A 24113-nucleotide genomic window follows, 5' to 3' on the forward strand; every position below is an offset into this window, starting at 1 on the left:
ATCTCCTAGAAGCTTCCTCTCCTCAGCCACCATGTCCTGCACTTGGTCGCTTCTCCTCCTCTCTGTCCACTTCACCTTCCACATTCACCTCCACTCCCACATCTCGAAGGCATCCTGTCTTCTCCATCTTCCTTCCTTAGTGTACGTGTTCCCCCTCTGTAGAGCGCTTCACTTTAGACCAGTCTTTTCACAAGCAATTTCTTTGAACTCTAACACAACGGTAAATCCTTAACCGCGTGAAACTTTTTCACCCCGAATGCCTATCAAACATCTTCATTCATTCATGCATTTTCATATTAGCAAAAATTTATAGGCCAATTTATGCAAGCTCAAGGAAGGAGGAGTTGATGGGTTGAGTGGGTAAGGATATGAAACTCTTATAGAAGATTAGTGTGAGCTATAGTATTTGGATGCGGCAAATACCGAGAGAGAAGACTATAATTCAATTCGCTTAATAGGCAATGATTTTTGCTAAGGAGGTAAGATCGCGACTGCTCGATAGAAAAAATAGTTTTCACCTATGTTATCGAAAACATGTTTTGCCACTATGGGCGACATCCATTGAGGTCAAAACTAAAGTAAGGGTACAGAGATTGTGGGCAATTAAAACCTTAACTTCCCTGATTTGACCAATTATTACAGGATTTACGTACTGATAATTCGAAAAGTAGTCCGATGGCGACCCTAAGTAATATTTTTATCATATTTATTTAGGACTAATGAACATGTTATCGTTTTTTCAAAACGACACATCAAATTCATCTTTGACACGTCAACATTTTTCGTTTTCCTACCCTAGTATTGCCGTAATAATCTGAGTGAAAATGTGTGTATATTCTTCTCAGCTTAATTTTCTTAATTTATTTTCTTTTTTAATGTTCAGTTACCTGGGTAGTACTAGATGATCACTATCAAAAGATATAGTAAATAATGTAATGGTCTTTAATAATCTGCAAATGTCTGAGGTTGAAGGTAGGATAGTAAACGGAGATTAGATAAAGGAAAGCATTGATTGAGGTGCGAGACAGGGTTGCCCATTATTGCCTTTTCTGTTTAACACGCATGCCGAGGAAATAGTGTGGGAGGCATGGGGTGAGTTAAAGCTGAAGGATTTATGTTTAAATGAATGAGACTCACGGATAATCAGGCATTGATCAGTCACTCGGCCTAAGGGTTGTAAGCACTGGTTGGAGGAGAGGAAAAACGACACCCACTCGTCGTCAGTGCACATAAAGCCGTTGTCTCATTCAAAAGCGGAAACGGATTGGTGCGTTATGATGCGTCTCTCGGTCATAATTTACAATTTTAAAAATATTGATGAACGAACTTGATTCTTTCCTTAAGTCCGGGTTTCTTTCCTTTCTTGCATCCCAGACTGGGCCGGGGTAAGTCCCCGACGGCCACCCTAATGGTCGTGGGCCCGAATCTCGCTTGGGTGGATTTACAGCCATCCAGAACATGGATGTATGTGACTTTCAAACAAGTTGATTGTAAGAGAAGACTATATAGTCTTAACGTTAGTTAGTCGGGACATTATTATTATTATCTAAATCACTGATCAACCCTTCCGTGACCGTACCATAAACAACTCCCAAAAAAGCTGTGTTTGGTACTCGGTTACCCCAATGCTTTTTTTCGTGAAAATAACAGGAAACGGACTGATGCGCTAGGATCCATATCTCGATCATAATTTCTAATTTTTTTAAAGAGTTCACGTACGAACTTACTTCTCTCCCCAAGTCCTGGTTTCCCTCCGTGCGTGGAATGTGAGGTTGCCATTGTGGTCCTTCCTCGTCGTTGTCAGGGCACCGGCTCTTCCTTTCGCTTCCTCTGTCGAGGGAGACGATGACTCTTCCATTTCTGTGCACTCACGACGAGTGGGTGTCGCCGTCCCTCTCCAATCTATTGATATTGGCGGGTCAAGGGAGAGGGTGGGTGGGCGGGCGGAGGCGCGCGGTCCCATAGGCGTGCCCCTCCATCGTGAGACCCGCCGGCTCTCACGTATACTCCAGCCCTCATCATTGTGATGCCGTGATGTTTTTTTCTCCTTAGGAAATACTCTTTGATCGGTTCGAGGTCCATTTTATATCCAAATTTATCAGACCATACTCTTCCTGCATCCCATCTAAACGCTGCTCAACCCTTCCGTGAATGTGAACTTAAAACTCCCAAAAAAGCTGTATTGAGTAGTCGTATGCCTCAATGTTTTTTTTCGAAAATAATGTTATTTTTTGTTTTTCTTTTACTTGCCCTGTAAATATGTGTACTTAATGCAGGTAATATATTAAGATGTTGGCCAGAGAAACTTTTTAACTACCCACGTGCAATTTTATTGAAAATTTTATAATACGAGTGTAGCCTTAAAAATACTGTCTTCTTAAAATTCACCAAGTTTTGTTTATAATTTTGTTTTTGATTTGCTTGAAAATAAAGAGACACGTATATATCCATTTTCCTAGCCACCGCTTGCTTATTGACGGCCTTAACTAACCTGCAAAAAACTTGAAATTAATGCACAATAGAAATGGAAAACATTTTAAGGCACAAAGATATACCATCTTCTTCCTCACTCCGCTTAAATTTCATACAACATTTTTTAAGGTTAACTGATTCCGTCGATGCTGACAATTTTCGTTCTTAAAGGTAAAATTCTTAATTGGTAGTTGCGAAAAATGCCTGTCGTGATCACCATATCAAATACTTCAATTTGTAATAAGGAATAAGCTAGTTATCATTCCAGTGAAATACTTGTGCACGGTGGTCCCATCTACCGCATTGCGTGCGATGACGGCTGCCTATATTTTCTCAAGAGGGAATTTACCCGAAAAAACTTTCTTCTGATTATTCATCTAAAAGGAATTGCAAGCGCTAATGATCTCCAGATCATGGTTGACCTTTATCCAATTGTTGTTGGATGAGTTTAAGTTACGAAGTCGGTAGAGAGTCTGAAAGTTTGTTCTTCACGGAGATGGGTACAAAAATGCTTTTGATTATTCTGCGGAAACCTGAGATTGTTTGCTCAGGCACCACAAGGCCGGGTCATACTATCCTCATTACCATCACATTTGAACTTATGAAAATGATCTAGAGATTATTCTGCCTTGGTAGTGACGTTCTCTTTTATATTGTCGCTCGGTATATCTAAAAGAGGAATTTTGATTGAATTTCATTTTGAGATCATTTTTTTGCCTTAAGATTCCGTATGGAATTGATTAAGGAACCTAAAAAAGGAGAGTTATCCTCGTTATATAATTATTGCGGAGTATTTTGCTAGAAATTATGTGGAATAGGAACAAAATTTGCGTTTGGTATATTTTTCTGGCTATTTTTCAAATATTTTTTTTTACACCTGACTTGCAGATCTCAGTGCCGCAGTACATTATGTGAGTATTACAAAATAAATCATACTTTCCAACGCCAAAAGATCCGTTGTTGAGGAACGAATGTTGACCATGAGAATCGCATTGCCCATTGAAACTATTTTCCATAGTTGATGACGCATGTGTCTTTCTATATCGTACAGCTAGCGTGTAGGTGTAGAGATGCCATTCGTGAAGTTTTAGATGCATTGTGAAGAAGATAACTGGGGAACGGCAAAGAGATTCAGAAAATATTCATGGAAGAGGCGCGCCATTCTCATCCGATGCTCTATTGTTGTGCCGAATGGAGTTTTTGAAATGGAAATAGCTGCGATTCTTATCTTTGACGCCATGTAAAAAGTAAAATAAAAATCGTATCGCGGCTGTAGCACCAGGAAAAACGATGACACGGTCTGAAATATTAGATAAATTTCTGAGGCCACTTATTAAACACTTGAGTGCCAGAAAAAATTGTTTTGAATATAACATAACGATTTATAATCCCACGGGAAGTCTGAAAATTTTCTCTGGGAATACTCTAGTGAAAGGTTGTCAAAAATTCTTGATAATTCTAAAGAATTATTCCGCCGTTTTAGTTTCGAGCTCGAAAAGGGTGGAAGAGATGTATCCTGTGGCCGTGGAAAGAATACTTATTGTATTGCCCCTGGATCAAATTTCGGGTTAAGCCTAGGGACTCCCCCAATCAAAAAGTACCCCAAGTGCGAGGAGGTGACCCATGGAAAAGGCCCCCCTTCCCAGAATGTGTACATAATATCGCACGCCCGCCAGGGGTAAAACTACTCTCAACTATTCATACCAACCTCACTGGATTGCTATATGAGTGATCGGTGAAATATATTAGTACTGTACGATATTAGTGGACGGAGAGGAGACGGAACGGCGAAGTGCTGGATATGGTGGGAGAGGAGAGGCAGCTTCTTTACGAGATACGTAGGAGGCAGAAAGTATGAATGGAACGATTACTTAGCGGGGAGGGGACGATGGAAAGAGTGTTAGAGGTTAGATTGTTAGGTAAAAGAAGGAGAGGGAGGAAGAGAATAGGATTTTTAGATAGAAAGGTAGTAAGAAAGTAAGGAAATGAAAGGGAGTAGGCCTTATTGTGAATTGAGGAGGGAAATCCATGACAGGAGGGGGGACTGCGGGAAGGCTTCGTGAATGCTCCAATTTCTTCATGCAAACCTATATAAACCGGTAGAATTCTTTCATAATAATGTGATATTAATCATTGTGTATAGTATGGCATCCCTAATTAATGCTGCACTCACTCGAGATTATCGTGTTTCTCCCTCCTCATCTTTGTACTTTGACTCTTCGCGGCAGGAGACGTACCTATAGGCCGATAGCGATAGAATGGGCCTGGGTTCAAATCCTGGGTGAAGCCTCCCGACGCCTCCAAACAATAATCCTCGAAGGGCAAGGTGGTCCAGGGAATGAAACTAGGCCCCCCATCGTGATTGTGTGAAATTAACACGCCTCTGTCTTAGCTAGGGGTGAGCTCCACCCTCACATGTTCAAACCAGCTTCAATGAGTAATTAATTGGTGAAATTTGTCGTTAGTAGATTATTTCAATGTCTGAGTTTATCATGCAACCAATATTTTCGTGAACCTTTGTGAAGCGTCCAGCTTTGTCCGCTGTATTGATTTTCGAAAATGTAATACCGGCTAAAAGAAACTACTGCAGACTACCTAAAACATTTTCATATAGTGTATGAATGTTTTCGATTATGTAAATGAGCATTGTCGAACTTGACTGCGTTTTTGTGGCTCTACCAACGGGTCATTCGAGGTGATTTCTCTCGAGATCGTTGAGCATCTCCCTCCTTATCTTTTTGCTTTGACTCTTCCTGACGGATAGATGGAGAAGGGAAAAGCGAGAGACAGACCCGGACAAGAAGGTGGAGAGGAGGTAATCGACCCTCGGTCTCAGAGAGTTCATTGTGTTTGGAGCACGAGCGGAGGTACAGAAATGAGGAAGACGTGTGCGGATGGAGAAGAGGAGGGAAGAAAGCGAGATGGCTCTGGCCTTTGTCATCCACTTCTTTCTCTCATGTCAACCACCGTTACTCGGAAGCCTTGACACTTTCCCTTCAATGTCTCCTTCTTTTCTGTTCGTTTTGTGACCGTGATGGGATGGACCTTCTCTTTCTTCTTAAATTCTTCTTATTCTTCTTTGTAGCCGTATCCGAATTTAGTGCTTCGCCAAGATAGCACGTTTCAGCCTTGCTCGTGCCTCTAGCATGCCTCAGTTGTTTCCGAGTGCACTCGATGCCTGTGCTTACATCGAAGTTGTTTGCCCAAGTATCTAGCCTGTCGCCGGAGCTCGCAGAATCCATTGGATTAGGCTTGAAGAGCGGGCGGAACTATGAAGTATTAAATCGGCGGATCGAGAAACGTAAAACAACAGTACAGTCTCTTTATTTTTCAAACTATCGCAATCGACTATAAAATAAAATTATGAAAGGCTTATGAATATCCTTGAGCTACTTTTATAATGCAGACTCACTTTTATTTTGCACACAGGTAAGATGGATGGGAATGGTTTTTAACCACAGAATTGTTCCAATCGTTTCCAAGCGGCGAGTATACTTTTTACGAGTTAAAAAAGCAAGAGCCTCAAGAAAATTACTTGAGTCGGAATAACTATTTAAATCCCTTGTGGCCAGGCTGCCAGCTCATCTAATTAGCAGTCTCTCTTTCTTTCTTTCTTCCTGTTGTTTCTCGCGCTGTTTGCGTTGGCTCCCGCTCCACTGACCCTTATTTGCCTTTCATTCGCTGCTTCGTCGTCGTCTTCTGCAAACAACAGGGTCTTAGCCGGCGCGGCATCCGCCGCTTTCTCAAGAGGAGTTTTTTTTCGAATTGCGCGTCGACCACGTCGAGTTCACGGCCACCGACTCAAATATTTGCCCTTCCTCGGTGCCCAATAACTGCTGCCTGCGAGGCGTTCGAGACGAAGGGTAAGGCGATGAAGTCAAGCTGTTGGTATATTTTATTCTGTTTGATCGTGATAATCTCGAGTCTCGTTTCCCCAGGAGTTCCGTTTTAGCTCAGCCTTGCCAAGATTTTTTGTGTAAACTTGGTTTTGAGAATTGAGTGATTCGCGTTTAATCTTTCGTCCATGGTGCGGAACTTCATTCCCTGTAATGCTATCTTTCTTTTAAGAGGCTTCGCTTTAACGGAATCGTTCACTAATTTTATTTTATTATTAATTTTGATAGTTCGAAATCTAAATAGACCCTTATTCTCCGTGGGAAGTGGGAGTGGCTCGATGAAAGGAAGTGTACCCACCTGCCCAACATATGTGAAAGCCACGCGCCTGTGGCTTAGTCCGGGATGAGCTCTACTCTCACCTATCCGAATAAAATTCCGGGTTGAATCACAGAGTGAGTGAGCTGCTGCGCTTTCTTCTCGGAGTGAGATAATTTTGTGCTCAATGATTGAACTCAGCGCTTGAAGCTCAAAACCTGTGGATTAAGTTCCGTCGGCATTATTAGATAAGTAGTATTGCCTACTTTTATATGGAATTATTAGCTTAACAGAAAACATTTTCCGTGGGTATGGTGCGGTTTAGATTTATTTATGTCTCTTTATGCCATTTTCGAAATGCACGTCAGATGTACCCTCAAGAGCAATAGAATCTTGAAATGTAGGGATTTCTGCCATATTAATTTGGAAATTACGCTTTTTGAGAGCTCACCCAATAATGAGTGAATGTGCTTTTACATTCATTCCTAGTTTCAAAATCGGATCGTAAAAAAGAAATTAATGAATAAAAACGACTGAGTTTCCTCCGTTTTCTCACCGATAAATGCTTACACTCACGACTTGTCTCACAAACTTTCTGGTTTTCAAATGGAGAAATTCCCATAAATTTCTGTAATGGAGAAATTTAGCACTATTATCTTGCAGATGTATGTGTTTTTTTTGCTTCGGATAGCCGGGTGATTACCGCCAGTTTTCTATCCCGAGCTCGCTCTTAGTGCCCGTGAAATATACTTATACTGGCTAGCCTATGATGGTGCTGCTAATTCTATCGCTTTGCCATATTTTTAACGCTCCCTTAACGTCGATTTTTGATGGATATTCATTTTGATATGTGTAATGATAAGTCTTGTCTGCGCTCAATCAGTTGAATGTATATCCTAGTTGAAAGTAAATCAAAGGATGCCACTGTTATTTTGTAGTTCTTTTTTAATATCCCCTTTTTAACTTTCTGGAATGGATGTTAAATATATTTTTCTACTTGATACACTCAAATGTATTAAGCAGAGGATTAGTATATCTCCACAATATGCATTATGCTCCGTGTAGATGATCTTTGCTGCACGCTCTCTAAATCAGTTAGTTAGGCTACCTCCTGAGAACCCGTAGTACTGGCGTCGCGTCGTTCTCCAAATGATGTCTAGCAAGGAAATAGTCGCCCATTTTCCTTATTCGTCATCGCAATTTCCATTAAATCTTTTCAGGAATCGTTTCTTGCGAGCAGTCTGCCCCGTTATCACTTTCTTTTTATTATGCGTGATGCAATTTTTTATCAGTTTTTTTTTTTCAGTTTTAGTTGTCATTTATCCCTCGTCTACAAACTTATTATACGTATTTGCATATTTTGTTCATTTTTGTTGCCGGCCGGCTGACACCGGCCTGGGAGCGAATTCCAGTAGGTTTCAAAATACAAGTACTTAGTTCAATTATTGAAACACAGGATAATTTCACTCTAAGAGTAAAGCGCAGCAGTTCAGTTTTTGGTATGTACTTGAATTATTATTCTTTTTATGTGAGAAATCATGTTAATATTAAAAAAAAATATCATCTCCTGGTAGAAAATTAGCTAAAAATATAATCAGCTGTAGATAGAGCAAAAAATGATGAAAAAACTGGTAAGTGTGATTTTTTTTCTTCTTTATGCTTACAAATTTTCCCTCTTTGCGTATAAAAATTTGTGTTTTTTTTCTCTGTCATTCTAGTAGAAAATTTTCTGTACGCTGTGCACATTTTCCGAACTCAATGCGGTCTTATTTCCATACATATCAAGGTAGCATTTTAAAAGCTGTGTCATGTCATGAATTTCTGATTGCTTCGAATATTTAAACAGTTCCGAATGGCTTTAATTGAATTTATCACCGTCACCACTGTCGCATTATTTAGCAGTTGCCTCAATGTAAATTCTTACGGCCACCTCGCCAGTTGAGTGCATCAGATGATGCTATCCTCCTGAAAGACTATTTTGGAGCATCCGCACTCCTTGCCGTATGTATCATTCAAATGATGCGGAATATAGATGCAAATCTCACTTCATTCCTGGTGAGCCTTGTAAAATTGCAAAAAAAAATGCAAAACTCTATGCTACTTGTGAACGCGGTGTATTCGTCGAAGGTCTCTTGGCCACCCTTTTGAATATTTCATTTATTATTTTTACTTCGAGAAAGATATGCCCCAATCGAGATTATTTGTACTGCTGATTGCGTGGAGTTTATTTCCGCTGGAGCTCTTTTGACTTCTAAGTAGACGTCTTCTGTTAAGTAGCTGTAGGTGGGTTCTCTTCTCAAAGAGCATTGATGGGATGGAGGCAAATGTTTCCCGAGTTTTTCCGTACGGAGAGTGTAATCCACGATATCTTAGACTTAACGCCCGTGGCCTCAGCATTGACATTGACCAACCTTTACCTCGCAAGCTAGAGTGCGGTGCTGTTGGCGAGTGTTTTGCTCGTGACTGCGCGTAAACCAAGTCTTATTGATTTGTTTGCCTTTGAGCTCGGAGTCTTCAAAGAGTTGTAATACTTTAAGAAATATTTACATATTAAAAATAGTAAAAAAATATTTTATTGGCCCTACGCGTCAATTTGGATTTTCACATTTTCTCTCCTCTGTCAGACACGTGGATAATAATTGTCATTAATGAGATGAGCTATTTTTGGCGGTTATTATTCAGGGAGGGATTTGGTTTGATCGCATTCACATTTTATCTTCAAGACTGACATATTCTTGAAATCATCGTCTAATAGACTGTTGTGCTCTATTTGCATTAAGAATCGCAAAGAGATTCATTTGCCAATGAATTTTTGTATTTATTCTCTTAGTGATGCTGTTTCGAAGGCCTATTCTTTCGTTATCTATTAAAATCTTTCTCCATACATTACGTTGCGTAAACATATATTTTTATTTGGAGCTTTTCCAATGCTTGCAAATTGAAATGGTAATGATAGGACATTATAGTTTTCACATCGTCATGTGCCGTGAATCCTCATTATCTTAAGATACAAAAGGGTAAGTGAATGTTTGATGATGACTTTACAGATATCGGTTTCGCAATCTTTTGGTTTGGTAATGTTGACTTATAAATGAGGAGGCGCTGTATGTGGTGCAGAAAGGATGAATACATTCTGAGGTACTGCATGGTTTGACGATATCATATGCCACATTTTTTGTCACAATTGTATTAGAAAGAACGAATGATGCGGCGATTTTAATTCAAGTAAATGCAAATTTCATGCAGCCCTTTTACCAACGAAGTGTCTTGTCTTATGTCGTGTCTTTTTTGTCAAAAAATATATAAACCAGCTATTGCCGAAAAATTTACTTATATTGAATTTAAGTTGTTGTCATCCTTGATTACATTACCTGGTTAGGTTTACTTATACTTTCTTGCCAGACCCTTAAGTTTCATATCTTCCTTTGTTCATTTATGCTTCCTGTCACTCGCTAATAGACCTCCCTCGCGTATTTATAATTCGAATCGTTTTCCGTCTCATTGATTATTTTAAAATTTTCGGAAAAATACACACTACAATATTTTCATAGGATTAATGTCTATTAAGTTCTAATCATAGCACCAGATTTAATGCTTTTCTTTTACTTACCACAGCCGAGTATACTTCCTTGCCAACCTTTTTAGCTTACTCGATGGCTCTTCTCTAAAAGCTGGTTGAGTGTTTTCCAAGAATTTGAGAGGAAATGAAACAAATGCATGAAATCTGTGAAATTTTTTCACGGCGTGTACATGCAAGCTAAATACTATTACAATGGTGTAAACAGTTGTATCGCGTTAGCTGCAGGTAAGCAGGAAGTTTTTAGTTTTATTCGATTACGTCTTTCATATTATCGCGCCTGGGATCGATAAGCGAAGACTCTTTCGTCTCGAATTCTTCCCTCGATCGCTGTTCAACCACAAACACTGCTATCGCGCCGATAGCGTAGCAAGAATTTCTTTGACGCGGCACGGCGGTGAGTCACCTCCCTCCCGCATTCCCTGAAGCCGCGTCTTGGACGCTGCACTCTGGTGAATCGCAATGAATTCACGAGCGTAAAGACGCCTTCGTAGGCACTGGACTCAGCGCCAAGCCGAACAGCTAGCCTTATCATCGAGACCAGCTGCGTGATTCATTGGATTTGAGATTGGAATGGGGAGTTGGCTTCGCTGAATATTTTTTTTTCTATCGTATTGTTGGGGGGATGTGCATTTGGTTGGCAGTGGGAGGGTGACTCAACGCCTAGAACGACTCGTCGGAAGGAAATCGTGCATGAATGGTAGAAGACGTGAACCTGATCAATTATCGGTCCCGTAGTGCATTTCGCCATTCACGTTCCGAAGAGGAAAAAAGATCGCTGCTTCTCTGTTATGTTGCTGAATGAGTTCAGTGTAATCGCTGGCGGTGTAGGTGCCGCTCGTATATTTTTTGGAGACTAATTTGTAATGCTGGGAAAAGGACGCAGGAATCAGACAAGATTTGTAAGAATGTGGGGAAATCCTTTCTAATTAATATTTTGAGGACTGGCATGCATTTCGTGGGGTGCTAGGGACTTAAGTTTTTTTGGACTGACATGCCTAATGTAGCCTCGGTAGTGTATTGTAATCATGCACAAGTGTCGTAATACTGCTCTTAACATTGTGACCTGTTTTATAGGTATTCTTCAAGCAAGTCTCCACTATGTGGATAATTCTAGGTGAGATCACTTCCCACGCTAATGTTGAACAATGAAATAAATATCATATTTGAGAACATTAGCTAAGTATGTCGTTGCAATGGTTTGACAACTTTCCAAAATTTAGTTTTACTAAAATGAGATTCTGCGGAAAACTATTCCTTATCTTTATTCTGGCGAAAATTAAAGAGTCAGGAGCGCCTCAGGTTGGAAGATATTTATTGGTAGGTGAAAATATGCCATTAATGTAGTGATCTCGCAGATACTTGGCTGTGACCATTAAAAAGAAACTTTTTTTACCGGTCAGATTCCTATTTCTTATGATGGCTCTCTGGTATATGCATACGATACTCCTTCTCAAATATCTGTATTCTTTGAATGATTTATCAATTTAAGCATCTAACTGATACTGTACCTACTCAATGATGACATCAATACTGCGAAGCAAACCAATGGATAGCAAAGGGACCTATGAATTTTCTAGTCCATTGCATCAAAAAAATGCAACATCATCTACCTATTTTTCACTGCAAACTGAAGTGCAATTAAATTAGTTTGGTCCAGTTTTGTCTAAAATATCCCTGTGATATATGAAATTTTTACTTTCAATTGTAAATACGGTATAATTTCTTTACTAACTTCGGCTTTAATAACATAATATGGCCTTATTTATTTTTGTGATTTTCATTTCTTGCATTTTAATTGCGCATTCACCATAATGGTTTGGAATTTAGTGTGACATATTGTTTTAAGAAAATTTACTCACACATCAAAGGCGGATGATAACGATGAAGCGTATGTGGGCCTATGACTGTTTTGGCTACGACTATCTTGTTGACGCTGAATATTTTTCTACCTTATGCCAGCTATTTCTTTTATCTCCTTTTTGTTTGGAGAGGGCACAGTGCTGAAACGATGCAATTCAGCAGCTTAATGTTTGAATTCTCCGGAGTGGAATGCGTGAATCACCCCAAAGGCGTGTAGATAACCAGGAGACATGTTTATCTCTGTTTGCTGCCATATGAGTTTTCTCCCATCATTGGCCCGGAAACTCTTACGACAGCTTGTTCTTGCCTTTGTTCATCGGAATACAAAATTCTGCCCACATGACCTGACATGATTTATTTTTTAAACGACCGCAGCAGATTTATATCGCAATTTGAATTCATAGGCATCAACATTTGGCTCCCTTTTCATTGTCATTGAGCACTGTTCCGACGAATGGGATATTGGTTATTGTTGGGGACAATATTCCACCTTCAGAAAAAAATTGTCGGTTTTTCGAGGTAATTATTAACTACGTTTGCTAATGCGTAACTATAATAGTTTGAAACGCTGATCTATTTGATAAAACTCCGTGCGCTGATACTCAAGTGGAATTTAAATTACCTCGTAATTTGTGTAGTTCTCGTTAGTGTGAACTTTTTGTATGAAGTTTCGTTTTCACTACTGCCGTGGAATACTTATGCAAATGTGAAATTATCTTTTATTGCGATTTCCTCTTCTATATGAAGTTTTACTCTAGCTCAGTACGTAGCATAGAGCGTACTGTCAAACGTTTTGATACTTGCACTTTTTGTCCTCAGGCTTGAAACAGCACCTTTCACCTTTAATTAGGAAATGAATAACACCAACGGAACAGCCTTTACGAGATCCATTTATTTACAATGAATGAACACTAAAGGTGTAGCCGGAAAAATTAATTTTTTAAAGTCTAGGTTGTTTTGAAACTTCATTAATGAGAATAAGCTCCGTCGATTTCATGCGGTGCTCAAAATCTATACACTGTTTGTCTGTTTGTAGCGAATTCCTTTACTTAATAAATGTTAGAAGAGAAATAATTCATTTTTCTTAGCGTTCAAAGCATTCTTTAAAACTTATATTCCGTGCCATCCCCGTAATTACATTTATATTAATGTTTACATCTTCATTAATTCGAGGAATTTCCGTTCTTATTATTCTCTTCACATTGATTCCGTGCGTTAAATACTCTAGACATCAATTTAGTGATGTTCATTTGAAAGGACTTTGATGTAATATCTGGTTGCGATAACACGTAATAAATGGAATCAGTATGTAAGATTTTCGTGACTTCTTGGTATCTGTTGGGTGACACTCGAACTAGTACATGCCAAGAACTGTCGTGATGTTGAAGCGCTGAATCGAGTAAGCCATTAGCTTATCTAACCGTGCTCACTTCCTCCTTCGAGCAACCTGCTCATCTATCCACGGCTTATCTTCGCCAGTCTGTAACCTCCTTCTTCGGTGAAATAGTGGCTTTGCTCTCACGAGTCCTTTACCACGTCGCGCCGTGATAACGATATGTAGCAGTATTTTTTGCCTCATGTAACAACACTTAACTTTTTAGAGCTACAATTTTCCTAATGTGCACGTTATGTAATGCTGCCTTGCTTAAAAGAGCGATGGCCGAAAAAAGAGGAAAAAATGTATTTGAAAATATAATTGTTTAATTAATATGAAATACTTCAAAATTTAATCGCCATTTTGCATCACTTTGTCCGCGATAGACTTTTAATCCATTAGCTCGGTAAAATTAAATTGCATTTGTAAAATTACTTCAAGTTAAATTTTCTAAAGAAAGGGTGATCCCATTTGGTTCTAAATTAGAATACATATTCTATCTATTTTGATAGATTTTCCGTATGTTGATCCAAGCTTCCTTGAACGCTTTCGACATAGTTTGAGATCGTACTGTACCTTCATCGTTTTAAGAGTAGTAGATCATGTTTTACTTCGCTCATCTCGCTGTAAACATTCACCGCAATCGGAAAATTCCATCCTCAAGTTTTCACTCTTATTTTCTCTTGTTTTCCGTCACAATATCTGTCAAAATTTCTAATAATTGGAACTTTATATTAGTAATTCACGAGAATTCGGCGTTAAGGGGCAGCTCACTTGTCAGGCGCGCAAAAGAGCACTTACACTCTCCTAATATTTCGTTGAAGAACACTATATAGTCGTATAGGTTCGTATAGTTGTAATGATTTATTTCAAATTGTCTCAGAAAAAATGTTGCTTTTTACGTATTGCAAGACTTCCTCAGGCCAATCAAATTGTTTGTACGATTGAGTTCTTTTAAAATACACTAATGAACTCATCGCTGGAAATTTGGTTATTCATTCAGTTCTACATATTCTGCGTAGGAATGTCAGTTCCTTTCTCCAGGTCACCTTGAATGTAAAGTAGTGTTTTTGTGATATTCCTCGCCATTACGTGGGGTGGTCTTTTAGGCACAAAAACTATTAAGACCGTTTCACACGGTACACGGAATGGCGCAATCTGACGTACGTGCGAAGGCGCAATCAAAATTGCGTCGTGTAAAGCGGTGAATTGCTAGAACACATGCGAGAATGCGTGGATGCGAGACGGCAAAATAGCCCCTGTTTTAATTTCGTTCATGCATTCGTGCAATTCCACGCCATTTTAGAAATTAATGCAGCTCTAACCTGCGCAATTCCGTGCCCCGTGTAAAACGGCCTTTACAATTGCTTTGCGCACGATATCCCCTCCATGCACGCCCCCATTCAACTTTACTTTAATAGCGCCATTGCCGAATTCCACGCCCGTCTCTTGTCACGGTGTAATCTCTCTTTTGTGGGACCGTGGGCGCAAGATTGATATCATTCCTCCGTAATTGAATACGGTTGCATTCGACCTTGGGGGAGTCACCATTCGACCTGCTTGTCTCGCCGTCCCGGGATTCCCTCCCTCACTTCTAAGGAACCACCGTAATTGACGGAGTGGCTATCAATGCAGGGCCTCAGCGGGGTACCTCTCGCTGGCCAGACGCCTCGATTTTTCGCGGACCAGGAGGAATTGCCTCCGAGCCATTCGGTGGTCCGCTTGAGAGGCCGCCCTGCAGTCACCCGGGGGTGACTCTGATTGATTCCATTCGTCTGACACCGCCTCTGGCGAGCTGCCAAGGTCTACCGCCGCCGCTTGTCCGTCTCCCAGCCGTCCATCCCTCGTCCCCGCCCCCAAATAGGCCTTACGAGGCCGTGGAGAACAGTCGGAAGGACCGCGGTTGGCAGCGTCTTCCCTTAACATCAAGGCCGTAGCCAGAAAACATTTTCGGGGGTGGGGGGGTTTATGGAATAGTAGACAAACATAAAATTATTTTTATAAGATAAATAAAATAGCGTATACGGTTAAATATACATATTTATGAAAAACACTTTAAGGAAAATATAAAAATATTATTATAAAATTGAATTCAGCCTTCTAGCTTTTATTGCAGCGACCAAATGAAATAACTCCTCGGTGTCGATGTCAATTCTGCGGTCCCTCAGGAGGCTCATAAGTCACTCACCTCTCTACTAATTCACAGCACTATTATTTCACACGCTGCACTACAACTACACACACTGCACCTACAAATTCGCTCAGATAATTATTGACTTAAGTCGCATTGGACTACTAGTGGTCCCTGTGCCGCTATATAATATCGTCGTGTGAGCACCAAGCGAGCATAAAGTATCTATTTAATTTTTTTCATTTCGGGGGGAATCAATCCCCCTTGATCCCTCCCCTGGCTACGGCCTTGTTTAACATACACTGGAATCTGCATTCTCCTCACTTCGGTAATGGAATGCACCTTGAGATGTGGCAATCTTTAAACCGTAAACTGCCATGGATGGCTTTCAGTTGTAGCGAGATGGTATTGCGGTAAAATTTCAAGCTGCAGCAACTTAAAATACAACCTAGCTCTTCAGAAAATGTCAGTAACACTAATTATGGTTCAAAAACGCTTAAACAACTCAATTAATGCTTCTAGAACTGTTGAAATTATATTAAAATTAACGTTTTAGATAAATAAAATATCAGCCGTTTGCCATACATCGTAGTAGTGCTCAAGATAAACGAAACGCCTTTTTCATATCATATTAACTGAAGAAATTGGGGATAATATAAATATCTTAATTTATATATGATAACCACTAGCATGAGCCAATGACAATCGGTCACATTTTGTCGGATGCTGTAACCCGACGCGGGTTAGACCGATTGTTTCCTAAAGATTTCGTAGAGACTCGTTTGTTTGCCCTCAGCTTAGTTGTAATAAAGTTCTCCTCAAACTGCTTGAATCTCTGTCGTTTTAATGAATCATCCTTTGATATGTGGTCTGGTAGATGAGGGTTTTTGAATCATAACCGCAACTCAACAGTAATTACTATTTATTGAGGGGAATACGGGTGTTTTCTTCCATAAACGTTCTTTTTATTTTTCCATAATTGTTTTCTCGAAAAATACTTTAATTTTCCATCGTATGTATTCTGAGGACATATGGCATTATTCTTTAATGCACGTACTTTGATCCTCTCCATATTAATTTGTTGTAATATTACTCGATCCATTCAGCTCATCTTGTATTATATTTGGATTTTTTGCTCGTCTACCAATGGAATACTTGGTCGTATGCACTTGCGGTGAATTGCTAGTTTACGCTGCCCCTTTCTTAACGCTGGCGAAAGGCCTTGCATATTCCCCGCCCATTTCAATTACATGCTCGTATGAAAAAACATATTGCGGATCAGTAGAGCCTTAAAGCAGAATTCTAGGCGTCGGCTGATGCATCGGTGCTGACATTCGTGGGTAAATGGGATCTGGGATTTTTTTCTGTTGCGGGCATAGTAGCCGGGAATAAGATGCCTTTTGGCTCCAGAGGTGTCGGTTGCCATGCACAAGGCGGGAAAAACGTGGTGGAAGACATTTTTCAACGACGGATTTATCCTCATTTTCGTACAAATTATTACTTTTATGCTGAAAACTCATTAAACATCTTTGGTAAATTTCAAGCAGCACTATCAACTACGAAGTATCTCCCTTTAATTTCAACCATCTCTGGTTGTACATTTTGGCATTGTGTTATCTTGAAAGCCGAATAGAACACTTGCAGTATGCAATTGAATCGCAACCAAATGGTAAACCAAAAGTTACAAGAGTATCAATATCAATACTGTTTACGAGAAAATCAATTAATCACTCCACTCATTCACTGAGTGATACTACCCGAAGATTGGTTCAGTTAGGTCAGGGTAGAGCTCACCCCAGATTGAGGCACAAGCGTGTGAATATTACGCATTCAAGGTAGGAGAACAAGTTCCTTTCCTTGGGCTTCCTCCAGCGTTGAGTAATAACAAGAGGAACTCTCGCTGTTAGTTCGGTTTTCCAACTCAAGGAATGTGGTTACAAGAAAAGACTTCGTCGGGGAGTAAATATTGGATTTTTTTTTAAATCTCTTTCACGGTGGAGTGAGCGACCCGCGGGCGGGTGACCCGAATCGACCGCCTTCCAACTAAACGGATTAGCCGTCACCCACACCTCAACAAGAGTGAAGACCGCACGTGACGGGCTCGGAGTCACTTGATTGGCTTCCCCGTCCCCAATCGACTCCTCGCTTGATACTCCACCTCTGTTCTCGCGGGATTCACTTTTAAGCTCAGTCGGTGTGGGAGTTGGCGCAGCGCGAGGTGTGCAGTTGCGAAAAGGCAGACTCTCGAAAGGAATCGCCGCGCCGAAAGGATTACGATTGTTGTAGCTAGTTGTGTCGCGTTGTCATATCGATCGTTCATCTCTCCACGCTTCGCATCCACGTGTTTGGCTTGGATCTCGCTGATGTATAAGCTTTTTAAGTTAGCTCTTTTTGTAATCATCCCGTACTATTCGTGGATGTGTGGTGTCGTGATGTGATAAGTGCATAATATCCATGGATATAAGTAAGTGCAAAACCAGCATTCCATTGCGATCATAACCGAAACTGAACGTATATGTACTTTGTCTGCGAAGAGGGTGTGAAACGTTCTAAATCCGGGTGAGCAAATGTGGCTGGCCCAACATGTATTTTCTTCATGTCTGAAGGAGAATATAGTTTCGTTGGAAAGTTCCTAGTTCTTACGGTGTTTTGGAGTGATATTTTTTGTTGAGAAGATCTAGATTGAAGGTCTGGGTAGAGAAACATTACCTTAAAATACTGGGAGAAAAACTATATGTGACCCCTTCTCTTGTACTCGTGATAAGTTAAGTTTGTGATTATTTTAGAAAATGTCATTTACCTGGAGACTAAAGTTATTTGTTTCGTAATTCCTGTCGAAGTTCATGTAATAAGTGTAAAATCAGCTATCCCACCATTGTGTTGCTATCACAAGCGAAACTGAATACTTCGTTTTCGAAAGACGCTCTAAGTCCTGAAAAAAACCTGGTTGGCCGTACAAGTGAGTTTTCTTATTATATAAAGGTGAATATAGTCGCAAAGGGCAGCAAATTGGATCAACGAGGTGAAGTGGAAATGTGTGGAAAATAAACCCATAATGATGCCCTGAGTGATACTGGTGTGTTTCACCCTAGGGGAAAACTTATGAACTGGGTGTGAGAATGTATCTGTTTTTATGACCTCTGTGGAGATCGAACTGTCTTGTGATCGTCGTTAGTTTTTCGCCCGTGACTGTGTGAAGATTTTCTCGGTTTCTTCCTGCTGCTGGAGACGCCGGATTTTGATTACTGGGTTGCGGCGTGAAATTTCAATCACCGCTCACTCAGGTGAGAACTCCACTTACCGTAACAATTACGTTATGCGGAACCGCCGTATTGCATCCAACCAATTGGATTATTTAATGAGACCGTTCCATGGCGCATATTCATTTATCCCTTGTAACTTTGTTTCCTCCATTATCTCGTCTACCATGGCGCTAATTATCCGCCCAATAAAAAAAGCCACCAACGTAACACAGAAGTGATTCATCCGCCTTTCGCCTGGGCAGTTGGAAATTATAATTTATAACACTATTTATCACGCTCACAATAGGGTGGTTTCCTATTATTTTTTTATTGCCTAAATCGAAAGATTATTACTCCTGGAGTACGTATTTCACGATTTTAGATTTTTAAATGACGATATCAATTTTTCGCGATTAAATGAAAAGTGAAAATTTTCAAGCGCGCGAAAACGCGACGCGTAAGTATGAATGCCGGGAAATCTCTCCGTGTGACGTATTACTGGTTCCCGCTGCCGCCCTGTGAGGTGACCTTGAGGCGAGTTGAGCGCTGATACGACGCAGAATGCTAGCAGGTAGCAGAGTACCTTGCTAGCTGGTAGCGCTTGGCTTAAATAAGTATTATTAATACATTATCAAACGAAGAAAACTTTCCGACCTTAGCCAGTTTTAATAAGTCATTATTAAGACATGTTTCCCTGAGCTCTGTGCCTCATGCATGCATTGGTTACCTCAGACGATGTATAACTCCTATCTTCTCGTTTAGGAACTAGGTCCCTGTGACGTCACGTGGAGTGGCATCGCATGGGCGCCAATCTGGCCCTTTTCAAATGAGGATAAAAATGGACCATTGCCATTCGTCTAAACCGGTATTTCTAAAACGAAATAATTTGTATATTATGAATACAGTAATGGTGGGTAACGAATCGCAATCAATGCCTTTCGTTTTCTTTGATGAAGGAAACTACCCTATTCGCGTGCATTTTACAACCTGTTAGGTTAAGTCTCGCCTCCATAATTCAGTCGGCTAACATTTGGAATTTCTGATAAAAAATAATTTTATTCGTGTAATTTTAAATTGGTGGACTTGTAATTTTTCTCATTATTCATTTGGTGGCCTCTATTTTCCGTAACTTGCAATAATATTTGGCTCATAGATTTTGGTATGGGTTTGCATATGCAATGAATTCATCGCCTGGAGCCTGATTATGCTGGGAGTTACAGGAACACTTGCTATCGATATAAAATTTTAATATCGATTTTCTTTTTTCCACTAATTGGATACAATTGAGTTTCTTGAAATTTGTTTGCAATTAAAATATTAATCTCCTACGTCTATATTTCGTGAAGCCTTTAAGAAAGCTCATAGTATTCCTATTCAGGCCCCCTCTGGCTTCATAGGTATCGCTCAATATTATTTTAAAATTCGTTTTGTGATATTTTTACTATCATCCATACCTTCAATTTATAAACAGCAAAATTAATTTTTTTCATTGTGCTCCCTTCTCCCACGTCTAATTTTTTCATTACTTTTTGAAAATCTATTCTCAAAGGTAGATGCTACATCCTTCTCCTCTGCCTCCTCCGCTGCTTATAAATGTTTATAGCCACGTTTTTTTCCATTTATCCCTAGTGAAACATGCGAATGGGAATTGTATTGATTTTTTTCCTCTCCACCTAGCGCGGTTTGCGCTCCATTGTCTCTCTCATTTGAATCTACTGCACTCGAATCGGAAAGAGACAATTTTAGTATACTCTGCGTCATTCACTATTTCACTAAACATATTTACCGATTGCATCTTGGAGACATAATCCATACCACCTGTCCCAGCAACGTTAAAACTCTGGAGCGCCCTCAAAAATCCTTCACCTCTATTGCCAGTCACTGTATTGCAAACTTGAGTAACTTATTCCACTCTGAATCCTGTCGATGCAATAAATCCCTTCATTATCATACGACCGAAAAAATCCAAGATTTAAAATTGTTTTTCTACCAATGGCTGTAATTTTCGCTCCAAAGAAAGATTTCCTTCTACATGTCCCAAGCCTTAAAGCCCGCAGTCTCTCTTACTTGCAGTGACCTTCTACACCTACCCAAATTTAACTTTTCCCTCCCTTTTTTTTACTGAATCCCAACACTGTATGACTCATTTACTTCTGCCCACCCTAACAAAACCTCTCCTACATCTATCACTGTTTTCCTCCCGTATCAAAAAGTCATATCTACCTTCATAATATGACTGGATTCACCTCCATAGTTTGTGATTGTCAGGAAATTATTTTTGCCAAGTTTTCTTGTGTTTGTGCCATGTAGTTGCTTGTTCATTAGTTTCTAGTTTTTTCATTATAAAAGGCCAATTCTGGCTGTTATAGATTATTTAAATTAAATAAAGAATCATAATAGCTTCTTATTTATTAATGTTAAAAGGCCACTTTAGGCTGTTTTAGATTATTTGAATAATATAAATAAATATAATTCGCGAGGATATTTATGTGCTTGGCGTCTCTCAATCAGTCCGGCGTCAATATTGCATTTTTTCCGATGATTGCATTCTTGTAGTCTCCTTCCTCACCGGATGCGTTCGTAATTGTCTCGGTCCACGGCGAAGGGGGTTCGGTGTAGGGTTGCGGCTCTCTCCTCCTATCGATCTCACCGCAGCACACCCCCGCAAAGACCCTTTCTCGTCACACTCTTTTCTTTCCCGTTCCCCCCTCTCCATCGGAGACCGCATCCAGCTGACCACACCGGCCCTCCCACGCCGCCGACTGCGTTCGGCTTCTCGTTAATCGAGGCGGCGGATGGGAAGCGGTAAACGAACCCTCCCGCCAAATAAGCCCTCCTCTCTATCCGAGGACGGCGGGAAGATCGGTCATTCATTTAGCGGAGGAAATGGAGACGGTGTTTCCCAAGATAGTATCCGAGTTGGCTGTGTACATCTTCGTCTAACCGTCGCAATAGCCGGAGTAAATCAAGCTCAGGCGTGGAATGTACAACTGCTAGTCGTAATATTGTAGTCTGGAGCGCTTTTCTCATTATTACCATGCTTGATGATTTTATTCGCTCTGTCAATGGTTTAACCATGTCATTTTTATTTCGATTCGCGGTAAAAAGATTCATTCGCGGCGAAGGCCTACCTTTGGCATCTACGTATTAGCAACTAATGTGTGAATAACTATACACTGGTGAGTGTCCCTAGACTCCATGCTAGTTGCATTGCTTGGAATTTGGAGGAGGCGTCTGAGAGCTGAAGATGCCCAGTTGAAGAAGCAGCAGGAAAGGGTAGTGAAGGAAGATAGAGAAACCCGGCGTCGGCCTGCTTATAACGAACATTCCAGTGCGTCAGATGGAGTGCTATTCTTAAAGCGCCCTCCATAATGCACACTAGCAAGAAGCGAGCAGACTCTGAAAATTCTTCTCGTCGTGATTTGAACCCGATACCTCCTGTAGGGAAGCCATTACTCTTGCTATCAAATGACCCAATCTCCCCTGAAAATTTATAGAAAATCTTTGTGAAGCTGGGGGAAATGAGGCACTACCAGTATTAATATTCACTGTATTCATGAATTAATACCCGGCCGGTTTCAAAGATACCTATTGGTTCAGGTATTGCGTGTGTTCCTGCACTCTCTTCCACTGACCATTGTGGATTTATTTCTTTACTTCTGCGCCCTTAACTTTGAGTAATATCGTGGTAATTCAGTGAGAAATGAGGCGCTTAGTAATTTTGAGTACCTATTTTTATAACTATTTAAATAGGGATCGTGGTAGTCTAGTGGGTGGAGTTCTTAGCTGCTAATATCTGGGGTTCAAATCCTGCATGATATCTTCGAACACCTGAGTGAAGACTACGAAATCAAAATTGAGAATTTAAGAAAGTTATAGAACGAATGAATAAAAGAGCCGCGAATATATAATTTGGCTTTAACAATTTCCTGCCTTAAAATAGTTATATCCAGTTTCAAATACAATGTTTTTTAATCAAATTTTAAAAATCATTAACGTAATAAAATTATTGAATATGATACTAGTATTAAAAAAGCATATTATTAACGAAAAAATGAAACTTGTGAAATTTTAGTTGGACCGATCATACCTTTCATAGAACTAGCATTATCGACTTATTGTTTAGCCGAACTTGTGTATTAATCTCATATTTTTGTCCTTTCAGGTAAAAAAATTTTCATCCTCAGATCTTCCTCTCGGTCACTTAGTAAGTAAAATTTATTTTTACCTAAGGATAGTGACCTGATGAACCAATGATTAAATCCGTGAGCCTTAATAGAAAAATAAAAATAGAAAAATAGAAATCTTGCTTAAAATATTAACTTATGCGTCGATTTATAACTCCAGTCTCAGTAGTTTGTCATAGCCTTTATAATAATTACTAAGACGGTAGAGAATACTGTGAAATATCATCCGAACTATACAGTAGCATTTGACTTCTTTCTCTCTTGCTAGATGTTGCATTTGATACATATTAAGTATCTTCTATTTACAAATACCACGCATTTAAGCAGTAAATGGAGTCATTCAGGCTGAGAACTTGGCGGGCATTATCCAGGTAATCAGATGCAGATCTTCCCGCCCTTCTAGATCGCTCGCTTCTTGAATTGTCAATTACCTATGAATTAATCATGATCCCACAGGGAATCAGAACGGTTGTATATACTTGTATTCAGCTACTAAATGTCTTTTCCTTACCAGGAACCCAAGTAATGACGGATGAGTTTTAAAAGAATTTAGTGTGATTGATGCATAGGTAAATATTTTATTGCTATAGGGCACTGTCCCTTAGTGTAACCAGGCACGTGAAACACATTTCAATTCATCAATGTTCCTGGAAACACAGCTACAGAAAGAAAGCCATCTTTCAATTAATGTTGCACAATAAAAATCAATTAAAATTAATAAATCGTATCATTTGCTGTTCAACAAATTTTACGTAGTAGTAAAGACTACTTACGGACCACTGTTATTTTTAATAAATGTAGGTATGAATTATTGAAGCTTCGTCATCTAGATTGTAATTATTCGTCGTATTGGTAAAAACGTTTACGAGTAATTATAATCTAAATTACCTACGCTAAATAACTAGTATAAATTATTTTTAATATTTTAAGAGTATTGTACGAGAGTATGCACGCTGATGACTGTGCAATTTACAGCGTAGTTCGGATATTGCATGTAAGTAAAAAATAGGAAGATTGCATAGTGAGAGAGAATATTAACCTCTCATGAACGATTCTTATCGCATCAAGGTTGATTGGACATCGGCGCGTTCTTTTTCTCTCGGTGTGGAAGTAC

The 24113-nt window shown here is 39.8% G+C and overlaps 1 protein-coding gene across 2 annotated transcripts in view; it reads left to right on the plus strand.

Annotated features, from left to right (window-relative positions):
* LOC124162342 (protein inscuteable homolog) overlaps window positions 1-24113 on the plus strand; it is a 388980-nt gene that overhangs the window by 229140 nt on the left and 135727 nt on the right. Inside the window, exon 1 of one of the 2 annotated variants that reach the window (XM_046538846.1) lies at window positions 17788-18854. The exons of the other annotated variant lie outside the window; for it this stretch is intronic. The gene's annotated coding sequence lies outside the window, so the exon portion shown is untranslated. Of the gene's footprint in view, window positions 1-17787; window positions 18855-24113 lie in introns of those variants that run through there. 2 annotated transcript variants of the gene reach the window in all.

Source organism: Ischnura elegans, chromosome 7 (assembly GCF_921293095.1).
Source record: "Ischnura elegans chromosome 7, ioIscEleg1.1, whole genome shotgun sequence".
NCBI classification, from domain to species: domain Eukaryota; kingdom Metazoa; phylum Arthropoda; class Insecta; order Odonata; family Coenagrionidae; genus Ischnura; species Ischnura elegans.